Raw genomic sequence first — 14,164 nt, forward strand, 5'->3', positions numbered from 1 at the left:
GAGAGGGAGAGAGAGAATCTCAAGCAGACACCCTGCTTGATCCCACAACCCATGAGATCATGACCTGAGCTGAAATCACGAGTTATACTCTTAACTGACTGAGCCACCCAGGTGCCTTGAAACATAATCTTTTAAATTCAGTCCTTTCAAATGGGTGAGATTTTCTTAAAGACCAGCCTATGATATATTTTAGTGAAGGTTCTATGTGCACTTGAAAAGAATGCATATTTTGCTGTTGTTGGGTGGAGTATGCTATGAATTTATGTTAGGTTAGATCCATTGCTACCATTCAAGTCTTCTACATCTTTCCTGATTTTCTTTTTCTTTCTTTCTTTTTTTTTTTTTTTGTCTATGTGGTCTATCAGTTACTGAGAGAGGAATTTCTATTATTTTTTTATTTTTTAAGGATTTTATTTATTTATTTATTTAACGCAGAGAGAGAGAGAGAGAGAGAGAGAGAGAGAGAAAGAGAGAGCAGGAACAGGGGGTGGAGCAGAGGGAGAAAGAGAAGCAGGCTCCTCACTGAGCAGGGAGCCTGATGTGGGGCTGGATTCCAGGACCCTGGGATCATTACCTGAGCCGAAGGCAGAATCTTAAAGACTGAGTCACCCAGGTGCCCCAAGAGAAGAATTTTTAAATCTTCAACTATTATTGTCTATTTCTTCATGTAATATTTTTTGTTTCATTTATTTTAAAGTTCTGTTTTAAGATTATTATGCACTTAGCTTTATTAATTCTTAATTGTTCATAAGTAATTCTTTTTAGTGAATTGACTTTTTTATCATTATAAAATGAGCTTTAAAAAAATCTCTGTAATACGTATATTGAAACTACCTGGAGCATCTGAGTGTCTCAGTTGGTTAAGCATTTGCCATCAGCTTACGTCATAATCCCAGGGTCCTGGTATCAAACCCTATCAGGCTTCCTGCTCAGTGGGAAGTCTGATTCTCTTCTCCTGCTTGCTGCTCCCCCTGCTTGTGTGCCCTCTCTTTCTCTGTCAAATAAATACATAAAAATGTTAAAAAAACAACAACAACTAGCTGTCTTAAATTTATTGTGTACATGGTATATATATACTTTCCATCCTTTATTGTTAACCCATCTGCCTCTATTTTGAGTGTGTCTCTTATAAAAAGCATACAATTGGGCCTTGGTTTTTAAGAATCCAGTCTGATAATCTTTTACATAGAGTGTTTAATCCATTTACATTTAATGCACTTGTCAATATGGTTGGGTTTAAGTTCACCATCTTATTTGATTTTTGTATGTGCCCTCTGCAGTACTGCCCTTAGACAGAAGAAAGACTGTCCAGGTTCCCACACCTCAGGGGCCCTTGTGCTTTGGAGTTGTAAGTCTCCCTCCAGTGCCTTGGACCAGTGAGACTGGCAGGGTGCCTCGGGACCAGACCTGGCAGATCCCTGCCACCAGAATGGTGTTGATACACTGGTTCGGGGTGTCTCTCAAGTTGGACACCTCAGAGCCCTGGGATATTAACGTGGCCATTGCCAACCCTTGGGCTTGAGTCATATGTGTGGGTCTGTGAGTGGGCTCTCCTCTGTTCATGTTACTACCATGGTGTTGCCTCTATTCTGTAGTGCTCAAAAGGGGAGAGGATGAGCAGACATCCTACCCTATGTCATCCCCCCACACTCCAAAGGCAGTCACCCCAACCCCTTTGCAGGTTCTGAACTCCGAGTCCTCCCTTGGCTGCAGCTGATGTAGAAATGTGTGCTTTTGGCTCAGTCTTTTTTTTTTTTTAACCAGTTTTGAGATATAATTCAGTTATATCTGAATCATACAGTCATACAGTTCACCTATTTGAAGTGTACAAGTCGATAGTGTTTAGAGTATTCGCAGAATTATGCAGCCATCCCTACAATTTTAGAGCACTTTCATCAGCCCCAAAAGAAACCATGTGGCCATTAGCAGTCACTCCCTATTTCCCTCATTAAGGCAGCCCTAGGCCACCATTAACCTACTTTCTGTTTCTATGGGTTTGCCTATTGTGCATATTTCCTATAAGTGGAATCATATGATATGTGCTCTTTTATGATTGGCTTCTTTCACTTAATGTAATGCTTCTGAGGTTTATCTATGTTGTACCATATATTTGTACTTCATTCCTTTTCTTTGCCAAATAATATCCCATTACTATACCATGTAAATTTTTTTTTAAAGATTTATTTATTTATTTCAGAGAGAGAGAGCAGAAATGGGAGGGGCAGAGGAGAGAGAAAATCCCAAGTAGACTCCACACTGAGCATGGACCTCACATAGAGATCAATCTCACGACCTTGAGATTGGATCTGAGGCCAAAGCGAGAGTTGGACACTTAACTGACTGAGCCACCCAGTGCCCTTCTTGTCATTCCTGAAGAATATGCACCCATCACCACTGTCAGTTTTAGAACATTTTCATTATTTCCCCAAAAAGAATGTCCACACTCCTGAGCCATCAGCACTCATTTTCCCTCAAACCCTTCCGGCCCTAAACAATAGCCAATCTACTTCCTATTTCTATGGATTTACTTATTCCCAACATTTCATATAGATGAAATCTTACAATATATAGTCCTCTGTGATTGATTTCTTTGACTTAGCATCATGTTTTCTTGCTTTACCCATGTTGTACTTCCTTTCTGTCACTGAGTAATACTTCATTGCATAGATATACCACATTTTATTGACCTATTTCTCAGTTGATGGACATTTACATTGTTTCATGTTTTGAGCTGTTATGCGTAATGGTGTCATCAACATTTGTGTACAATTGTACAGCTGTTTTGTGTGTGGACATGTCTTTATTTCTTTCAGGTGTATACCTAGGAGCAGGATTGTTGGGTCACGTGGTAATTTTTTTTTTAAGATTTTATTTATTTATTTGACAGACAGAGATTACAAGTAGGCAAGAAAGGCAGGCAGAGAGAGAGACAAGGAAGCAGGCTCTCTGCTTGCAGAGAGCCTGATGTGGGGCTCGATCCCAGGACCCTGGGATCATGACCTGAGCTGAAAGCAGAGGCTTTAACCCACTGAGCCACCCAGGTGCCCCGGTCATGTGGTAATTTTATGTTTAACCTCTTTAAGAGCCTCTAGACTATTTTCCAAAGTGACTGCAGCATTTGACATTGTCACTAGCAGCGTATGAAGTTTCTAGTTTCTCGACATTGTCACCAACACTAGTTACTATCTGTCTTTTTAAAATTGTAATCATCTTAGTCAGTGGTATCTCATTGTGGTTTTTACATGCATTTCTCTAAGCTCTAATGATGTTGAACACCTTTCCATGGCTTGTTAGCCATTTATACATCTTCTTTGGAGAAGTATCTATTCAAGTCCTTTACCCGTTAAAAAAAAAGTTTTTTTAAGAGTAATCTCTACATTCCAACATGGGGCTCAAACTCACAACCCTGAGAGTCACATGCTCCACCATCTGAACCAGTCAGGCACCCCAGTTCTTTACCCATTTTTGAATTGGGTTGTTTGTCCTTTTTAATACTTGTGTCATAGGAATTCTTTATATATTTTAGGTACAAGTTCCTCATCAGATGTATGATTTTCAAATACATTCTCCCATTCTGTGCATTGTCTTTTCACTTTCTTGATGGTATCCTTTGAAGTACAAAAAATTTTAATTTTGATCAAGTCCAATTTATGCTTTTTTCCTTTGTTGCTTGTGCTTTTATTGTCATATTAAAAAAAAAAAACCAAAACCATTGCCTAATTGGGGTAAAACAGATTATACCCATATTCCTTCTAAGAGTTTTATAGCTTTATCTTTTGCATTTAGGTATTGGGTATTTTATCCACTTTCAGTTACACTTTTTAAGAGATTTTGTTTATTTATTTGAGAGTGAGAGAGAGAGCCAGGGGAGGGGCAGAGGGAGTGGAAGAGAATCCTTAAGCAGACTCCCCACTGAGTGCAGAGCCTGATGCAGGGATCAATCCCAGGACCCTGAGATCATGACTGGAACCAAAATGAAGAGTCAGACGGTTAACCGATTAACCACCTAGGCACCCCAATGCTGGGTTATTAAACCATGCCTGATGAGGAATGGACATTCTTGTGATTGGCTCCTTGGAGTATTGCTCCATAGTTCAGGAGTCAGTTAAGGATTTGAAGGAGTTCGCTGATTTGGGGGCTCTCCTCTTGTTCCTTCTTTTCTGAGAATACCCTTCAGTTTCCAGCTGAGCTGACAATACCAAACTTGGACACATTAGCAAGAGTGCCAGTTTCTTCTTTGGCTCTATCCACCCCTCCCCCATGTACATCATGAAAACCTATAAAAGCCAGGTAATATGGCTCTCAATCAGTATGTTTTTCTTTTCTTTTTTTTTAAAGCACTAAATCTCTTTCATTTTCTGCCCTTTAGGTAATTCCCCAATGTCTTAAAATAATTGCTTTTTAATATTTTATTGAGAGTTTATAAATATATACAGTAGTCCGCCCCCCTTATCTGTGGGGGATACCTAAGAACACAGATAGTACTGAACCTATATATACTATGTGTTTTCCTATATAGAGAGACCTATAATAAAGTTTAATTCATAAATTAAGCACAGAGGTTAATAACAACTGATAATAAAATAATAGAGCAATGATAACAACATGCTGTAAGTTATGTGATGTGGTCTCACATGTACACACACACACAACACATCTTTTTGTACTCTTCTCACACTTCTTGCGATACTGTGAGATAACAAAATGCCTCTGTGATGAGATAACACAAAGTCAATGAGGTAGGCGCTGTGATACGGTGTTAGGCTACCTTCTCAGGCTGCATGAGAGGAAGGATCATCTATTTCCAGCCTGTGGTTGGCCAGTGGTAACTGAAACCACAGCAAATGAGACCACGGATAAGAGGGGACTACTGTATTCAATACAAGCTGCCCTGCCTTTATCAGAACAGTCTGATCTATATATAACCTCATTGTCAGACGTCAGCTGGTCTGCCTACAAGAATGTGGAAGGATCAGCTGTTTTCAGGACTGGAAAGTCCAAAATTCTGGCCGAGCCTCAATCTTCAAGGGAAATCAGCTCACTGGCTCCTCTTTCTAACACTCAGATTCATTACCATGGATTCGACATGAAGTGCTAGGCTAGCAGGAGGAATGTCTGAGACATGGTTCCTGTCTTCAAGTTTACATCTAGTGAAAAAACAAACAAACATGGGTGTTTCACTGTTTACAGAGCACACGTTCTGTCATGTTTGATTATCACTGCAACTCCCATGTCCTGACTTTACAGAGATGGAAACTCTTTGACTACAACCTCCTGTTCTTGCTCAACCACGCCCACTGCACCTGGTCTTCCCTCCAGCCGCCAGTCCCCTGCCTCTCCACTTGATTTTCAGCCATTAGCTCCTTCCATTTTCACTTCCCTGTCCCTCTTAGATCTGACAGCCCACCACTACTTTTCATCACTCTCTTGTTGCTATTATAAAATCCTCTGTGCCCCTGACCTTTAATCTCACCTTTGTGGAAGCAGCCTGATCCCGGATGGATGAACAATTTCCTTCTCTGTGCACACAACTGGGTGTCTGAGTACACTGGGTGGTCTCACAGGTCTGCCTGGTTTCAAGTTTATGGTCACCAAGAGAGCCTTCAACACTACCTGGTGATCCTGCCCCATCCCTCTGGTGAATATATTCTTTCCTTCTGTGTGATGACTGCTCATACTTCCTCCATTCAAACTTCCAAGTCCTATCTCATCCTCTTGCTCTCAACAGCTGACTTGGCATCCATCTTTACCAAGAACCAACCACCACCAAATTTACAAATACACCTGCATTTACACATGTCCTCACTCCCTGTCCTCCTTTATAATGGACAAAGGTCCCTTCTCCTACCAATTCCTCCACATGCACCCAGAACCCCACTTTTTTTTTTAAGATTTTGTTTATTTATTTGACAGAGAAAGAGATCACAAGTAGGCAGAGAGGCAGGCAGAGAGAGAGAGAAAGAGAAGCTGGCTCCCCGCTGAGCAGAGAGCCCGATGCGGGGCTCGATCCCAGAACCCTGGGATCATGACCTGAGCCGAAGGCAGAGGCTTTAACCCACTGAGCCACCCAGGTGCCCCAGAGCCCCACTTCTTGCAGCCTTCTCAGTAATCTCATATTGATGATTCTCTGCCTTTTGAGGTTTCAATCTCTTCTCTACTGGCTCCTTCCCCAGAACTTTTAAATATGCTCGAGCTTCTCCTCATCTTAAAAACAAAACAAAACAAAACAAAACAAAACAAAACCCCAAAACCCTCCACTCAATATTGTTCAATAGTAGTTCTTCTCAACCTTATCCATAGATTTGACACAATCCCGACCAAAATCCCAGCAGGTTGTTTTGTGTATATTGACAAACCAATAGAAAGTTAAAAAAGATCCAAGGTGTGCCTGTCTGGCTCAATCGGAAGAGCTTGAGGTTCTTGATCTCAGGGTTGTGAGTTTGAGCCTTACATTGGGTGTAGAAATTACTTTAAAAAAAAAAAAAAGAGGGAGCTTCTGCATGGCTCAGTTGGTTAAGCGTCTGCCTTCAGCTCAGGTCATGATCCTGGAATCCCGGGATCAAGCCCCATGTTGGGCTCTCAGCTTAGCTGGGAGTCTGCTTCTCTCTTTTCCTCTCTTTCTGTGATCTCTCTCGCTTTCGCTCTCTCATATAAATAAATAAAATCTTAAAAAAGAGAGAGAGAAAGACTCAGAGTAGCTAATTCAGTATTGAAGGAGAAGGATAAAGTCAGAAGAAGACACACTACCTGCTTCAAGTCATACTATAAAGCTTTTGTAATTAAGATAGTATAAGATGGTGGGGAGTCTGGGTGGCTCAGTGGGTTAAAGCCTCTGCTTTCGGCTCAGGTCATGATCTCAGGGTCCTGGGATTGAGCGCCACATTGGGTTCTCTGCTCAGCAGGGAGACTACTTCCCCACCCCCCTCTCTGCCTGCCTGTCTGCCTACTTGTGATCTCTGTCAAAGAAATAAATAAAATCTTAAAAAAATAGTATAGGATGGGCAAAAAGAATAAATGAATAGATAAATGGAACCAAATAGAAAGCCTAGAAATAGATACAGAGAAATATAATCAACTGATTTTTGGCAAGGGACTAAAGGCAATCAATGGAGAAAAGATAGTTTTTTCAACAAATGGTGCTAGGACATACAAAAAAAGAGACTAGAATAGGGATGCCTGGGTGTCTCAGTTGGCTGCACATCTTTGGTTTGTTTTGAGTTTGGTTTCGGTTGTGATCCCAAGGTCCTGGGATCAAGTCCCGCATCAGGCTACCTGCTCAGTATGGAGCCTCCTTCTCTCCCTGCCTCTGCTTGCTGCTCCCCCTGCTTGTGCTCTCTCTCTCTGACAAATAAATAAAAATATTACAAAGAAAGAGAGAGACTAGAATAGACCTTATACGTTTCACAAAAATTAACTCAAAATGGGTAATAGACCTAAATGTAAAATGCAAAACTATAAAAGTACTAGAAGATAGTATGGGAAAAAAAATCTAGGAGACCATGAACTTGGCAATGACTTTTTAAATACAACAGCGAAAGTAGTGTTTGTGAAAGAAAAAAAAATTGACAAATGAGATTCCCATTAAATTGAAAAATTTCTGCTCTGTGAAAGACATCGTTAAAAGAATGAGGACAAGCCACAACTGAAAAAAATACTGGCAAGACACAAATCTAATAAAGAATGCATGTTAAAAACTTACAAAGAACTGTTGAAGCTCAACAATATGAAAATAGGCAATTTGATTTAAAAAATGGGCCGCCCAATGGGCAAAAAGATCTGAACAGACACCTCCCAAAGATGTACAGCTGGCAAATAAACATGTGAAAAAGAAAAGATGCTAAACCTCATATGTTATTAAAGAATTGCAAATGAAAGCAACAAGATAATACTGCACACAGATTAGAATGGCTAAAATCCCAAATACCAATCTCCCGTGAGTATACAGAACAGCAGGAATTCTCCCTCATTTCTGTTGGAAATACAAAATGGCAGAACCAACCTGGAAGACAGTTTGGCAATTTCTTACAAAGCTACACATAGTCTTATCACATGATCTGGCAATTTTGTACTTCAGTATTTGCCCAAAAGAGTTGAAAACTTCTGTCTACACAAAAACCTGCCCACATATGTTTCAGTAGCTTTCTTCATAATTGCCAAAACTTAGAAGTAACCAAGATATTCTTATATGGTTGAATGGTTAAAAAATAGTGGTACATCTAGATCATGAAATATTATTCTGCAAAAAAAGAAATGAGCCATTGAGCCACAAAAAAAAAAAATAAAATAAAAACCAGGGAATAACCTGAATGCGTATTGCTAAGAGAAAGAAGCCAGTCTGAGAAGGCTATATATTGTGTGATTCCAACTATGACATTCTAGAAAAAGCAAAACTATAGAGACAATAAAAAGAATCAGAGGTTGCCAGGGGCTTCAAGCAGGAGGAATAAAGATGTGAATCATAGGGGATTTTTAGGGTAGTGAAACTACTTGGTACCATATGATACTATAATAATGGATACATGATATTATATATTTGTCAAGCCCACAGGACAGAGTGAACTCTAATGTTAACTATGAACTTTAGTTAGTAACAATGTATTGGTTTGGTTCATAAGCTGTAACAAGTGTACCACACTAATGCAAGATGTTAGTAGTAGAGGAAGTGGTGTGTGGAGGGGAAGGAAGAGTATATGGACACTCTGTATTTTCTGTGCAATTTTTCTGGAAACCAAAGCTTTAAGAAATAAAATTAATTAAATTAGGTGAAATTAAACAAAACAAAATAAACACTACCTTCCTTCAATTCCATATCCCCTTGTAGCTATTGTCATTTCTCTCTTCCCATGATGGCCATGCTTTTGAAAATGTTTGTCTAAGTACTACAGAAAATGATAATTTACATTGACTGAATGCTTATTATGAGCTGAAATGTAGAGTGTTGGATTTACCTCTCACAACAGTCCTATTGCGTTGGTACGATTTTTATAGATTTGGACCCTGAGGTGTGAAATGTTTGAGCCACTTGAGCAACTTCACATTGTTAGTAAGTGTTGCAACCAGTGTTTGAGGACAGGCTGTTGGACCTTATGGGTAATGCTCTTAAATCACTCTACTCATGGGCTCCATTTTCTCTCCAGGGGCTCAGCATCAGACAACTCCACGCACCACATTATTCTGTAGTCTGTGTAAATGGTGCCTCCTAGGGCATCATTTGAAAGGAGCTGTCCAGGGTTGTGCCATGTGGCAGCCCTGCTTACCTCCCACCCATCCTTCATCTCACTTCATCCCCATCTCTTCACTGGATCTACTCTCACTAAGGTCCATGACTACATTTTAATAAATCCAACAGACACTCTTCCATCCTCTTATTTAACCCCTGAGCAGCATTTGATATGGTTGAATGCCCCTTTTTTCTTGAAACATTTTTCCTCCCCAAACATCATGTTTCCTTGGTTTCTTCCTCCTTTGGGTGTTCTGATTCAATTTCCTTTGCCAGCTCTTCCTCCTCTCCCTGGCCATGGAATGTGGAAGTTCTGCAGGGTCTTGTCTTGGCCCTCTTCTCTTGTTACCCTCATACACCTTGCAGGTGATCTATTCTTACTCTTTTCTTTAAGTTTTTATTCAAATTCCAGTTAGTTAATGTACAGTGTAATATTAGTTTCAGGTGTACAAATAGTGATACAACACTTCATACAACATCTGGTGCTCATCACTCCAACTGCCCTCCTTAATCCGTGTCACCTGCTTAACTCATCCCTCTACCCTCCTCCCCACTGATAACTAGCTGTTTGTTCTCTTTAGTTAAGAGTCTGTGGCTGAACATCTCCTTAAAAAAAATGTATATATATATATATATATATATATATATATATTTGGTGTTGGTTTTCTTTATTAGTTTTCTTCATTATTTCTTCATTACTATTCTTTGCCTGTTTTTCTGTCAGATTGTTTGTCTTTATCTTACTGATCTTTTTCTTTTAAACATTCTGGATGGTAATTCTTTGTGTCATATGAATTGTAAGTATCGTCATAGTCCTGTGTTTATGTTGTCTTTTAGTGGACAAAATTTCACATTTTAATATAACCAAATATATTAACAAATAGATAACAATGAAAAGAAATTCCCCCCAAAACATAGAAAACAAACAAAAGAAATCAGCAAACAAGAGGGCATTCAACCATGTCAATAATCATGTTAGAAATGAATAGTCTAAGCATACTACTTAAAAGATAAAGTTTAAGAAGCAAGACCCAACTATACGCTGAGTACCAGAAATTCACATTAAATATAGAATATTCAATAGGTTAAAAATAAAAGAGTAGAGAAAGATGTACCATAAAAACATGAATCAAAAGAAACATGGAATGTTTATATTAATTTCACATAAAGTAGACTTCAGAACAAGAACAGATCAGGGATAGAGAGGGACACAATATACTGATTAAAGGGTCATTTCTTCAAGAAGACATAGTAATCTCAGGAGCCTGGGTGGCTCAGTGGGTTAAAGCCTCTGCCTTCAGCTTGGGTCATAGTCCCGGGATCCTGAAATCGAGTCCCACATTGCACTCTCTGTTCAGTGGGGAGTCTGCTTCTTCCTCTCTCTCTGCCTTCCTCTCTGCCTACTTCTAATCTCTGTCAAATAAATAAATAAAATCTTAAAAAAAAAAGAAGACATAGTAATCTTAAACGTATATGCACCTAACAGTAGAGCTGCAAAATATATGAAGCTAAACAAAAAGATCTAAGGGAGAAATAAAAAGATTTACCATTGTAATTTCTTGAGTGATAAAAATGTCTTTTGTTATTTATTTATTTATTTATACAGAAATTCAGGGTTTTTTTTTAAATAAAGATTTTATTTATTCAACAGACAGAGATCACAAGCAGGCAGAGAAACAGGCAGAGAGAGAGAGAGAGGAGGAAGCAGACTCCCTGCTGAGCAGAGCCCAAAGCGGGGCTCCATCCCAGAACCCTGGGACCATGACCTGAGCCGAAGGCAGAGGCTTTAACCCACTGAGCCACCCAGGCACCCCTAGAAATTCAGGTTTTATTTTTACTTATTCTTACACTGGTGGGAGCCGATGTCAGGAACTTACAGGTGAACAATAAATTTTGTTAGCTGAATAAAAAGAAAGACAATGTGGCATTATCATTAGGCAAGACTTGTTTTATCACATTTCACACATGAATGCGATATTACCCTTTCTGGAACAAAATACCGAGATTGCTAAAGAAACCATCTTTGGAGGAAGTGTTTAATAAGCATATTCTATTTAAATAAATCCTCCAGGAGGAAATGGGAGAATTCATTGCCTCTTCTTAGAAGAAAACTGTGTTTGTAGTTATCTGTCAAATTCATCTGTGCAGTTCACCAACATCTCCCTATTGGGAACATCAGTATTTCCACACCATGATTCCCAAAATGACTTCTGATTTTATCTTAATTTTTAAAAAAAGATTTCTGTTATCTGTCAGAGAGAGAGAGAGAGCACAAGCAGGGGGAGTGTCAGGCAGAGGGAGAGGCAGACTCCTGGCTGGGCAGGGAGTCCGATGTGGGACTTGATTCTGGGACCCTGGGATCATGACCTGAGTCAAAGGTAGACACTTAACCAACTAAACCACCCAGACGTCCCACCAAAATGACTTTAAAATCCCAAAATTCTGTGGGGCACCTTGGTTGCTCAGTGGATTAAGCCTCTGCCTTCGGCTCAGGTCATGATCTCAAGGTCCTGGGATGGAACCCCACATCAGGCTCCCTGCTCGGCAGGGAACCAGCTTCCCCCCACCCCCTGCCTACTTGTGATGTCTCTATCAAATAAATAAATAAAATCTTTTAAAAACTAAAAAATAAAACCCCAAAATTCTTTGTCTCCTTTGGCTTCACTCTTGATTCCACCTAAGCTTTATTAATAGTTCAATTTCATCATCTCCATCTTCATAATTCTCTTTAGAGCATCCACCAGTCCCTCAGTAGGATATATTTCCTACTGATGAGTGCTGTGGGACGGCTTTTCTTTCTGCATTCTTTTTTCAACTTGAGTCAGGTAGTCCCACCGCGTGTTTTCTGTTTTCTTTCTACATAAGAACTGTATCTGTCTTGAGTTTTTTTGAACTGCCTTCCACGGAGATGGGTTTCAAGAGATTGTTCACGACCTTGGAGTGACTCTTCCCATTCAGATTCTTTACCAAAAGATCAAATGAGGTCTCTGTGAAATGCACGTGTGTGTTCTCAGTGGGGACTTGACAAACTCAACTTAAGGTGAGGTAGATCTTCACAAATTTATCTGCCGATCCCATCCGTAATCACTGATTTTCACTGTACATCCCATTGTCAAGGGAGCAACCATGGCGGCTGGCTTTTCATTGTCAAGAGGTTCTGCTGCTCTCTGTGATTTCAGTGGCATCTTGGTCTAGATTTCCGTCTCCATCTTGGGCTTTCAAAGGTAAGGGCATCGTGTACTCTTTTTCTAGCGGTCTTTTCCAGCAGCACCTTCACCTCCCCTGGGTCTTTCTGTAGCTCTTCCAAAGCTGCAGCCATGGTCAGCAGGGCCTGCAAGGCAAGGCCCGGAGCTGCAGCCACACGGGGGAGAGAACAGGAAACAATGCAGGGAGGCTGCTTGCTCAGAGGCAGAGCCCGAGCCGGCCCCAGCAGGAGTCCCAGCCCAGCGCCTGTGCTTCCTGTGCACACAGCCGACCCTGAGGCAGCTGTGACCGGCTTCCGCACATGGTGCCTCTCAAGTGCGTTTTGCTCACGTGGTGACTCTTGGTGGGCTCTTGGATAGCTTCAGGGTCAGAACTGGTCACCAGGAAGGTTAAGCCGTAATTAGAAGTTTGGAACTTCTAGCTCTATCCACCCACCCTCCAGGAAGGGGAGCGAGGCTAGAGACTGAATTAATAATAGTTCTGTTTAGGATAAGGCTGCCATAAAAATCCCTAAACTAAGGGGTTCAGAGAGCTTGCAGGTTGTGAATGCATTCATGAGCTGGGACCATGGGACAGAGGCTTGTGCTCTGGACTCTTCCAGACCTTGCCCCACGTCCCTCTTTGGTAGCTTGTTTGTATCCTTTGTAATACTCTTTGTAATAAACCTGTCACTAGTTAGTAAAGGAGTTCCCTGAATTCTGTTAAACCGTTCTAGCAAATTATTGTAGTTGAAGACGGGGTTCTTGGGAACCCCTGATTTGTAGGCAACTTGAACAGAAGTGTAGGTAACCTACAAGCTCTGGGTCGTTAGTGTCAAAATTGAGCTAAATTGGAGGACACTAAGTTGGTATCTGCAGAGAACTGGAGAATCTGCTGTGGAAAATGCACCCATTTGGTGTCACAAGTATTGTGTAAGTTGTAAGATCCTGTAAGTTGGTGTCGAGGAGTGGGATTTGCTCAAACAGCCACGGCTCACAGAAGCATTGGCTTGGGAAGAGAAAGTAAGGAAGGGGAGGAGATAAGGGATCTTTGACCCCTGCACTGCCACCTAGTCAGTCCCTCATGGTCTGAAACAGCAGCAGTGCTGTTAGAAGAGGATCATCTCTTCATGGGCTCAGCTGCGTGCTGTTCTCTAGCACTGATCCAAGAGTTGAACACTGGTTAAAAGTCCCTGTGTTTGGTTTTTCACAGATTCATGGGCAGTAGCCAGTGGCCTGGCTATGGGGTCACGGTAGGTGGTTAAAGGAAAACAGGACTATTAAGGGGATGCCTGGATAGGGTGCGGCCATGCAGAAATTACTCTGGGAATTTAAGGGGCACATGAAAGCAGGGCAAGTCAATGCCCACCAGAAGAACTCCCTTCCAGATTTAGAAGGTGATTGGCAACACGAAGTCAAAAGTTTTGGGGCACTCCCTTGAGGTGAGTGGACACTTGGCTGCTGCAGCTGTAAGTAGGGGATGAATCTAGACATCTTCCTCTTGCACTGTATGCGGCACAAAATGCCACAAGAGAGAGACTGTAGATGGCTCTGGGAAAGGTGCTGGAAGGGGGAAAGGAAGACCATGCACACAGCTTGTGTGTGAACTACGCTGGACCAATGCTTGTAGCCCCAGGGAACTGTACATAGGTTCTAATAGGAATAGACCCTTATGCTGGACTGGGCTTTGTATACTTGATAGTAGACCCAAATGTTAAAAATATTATGATATAGTGATGTTGGTAAAATTCAACTACTTCAT

The 14,164-nt window shown here is 40.9% G+C and overlaps 1 pseudogene; it reads right to left on the reverse strand.

Annotated features, from left to right (window-relative positions):
* Positions 1-11,881: 11,881 nt before the first annotated feature.
* Positions 11,882-12,539, reverse strand: LOC122891021 (annotated as a pseudogene).
* Between the last annotated feature and the right edge of the window lie 1,625 nt (positions 12,540-14,164).

Source organism: Neovison vison, chromosome 12 (genome assembly GCF_020171115.1).
Source record: "Neovison vison isolate M4711 chromosome 12, ASM_NN_V1, whole genome shotgun sequence".
Lineage (NCBI taxonomy): Eukaryota > Metazoa > Chordata > Mammalia > Carnivora > Mustelidae > Neogale > Neogale vison.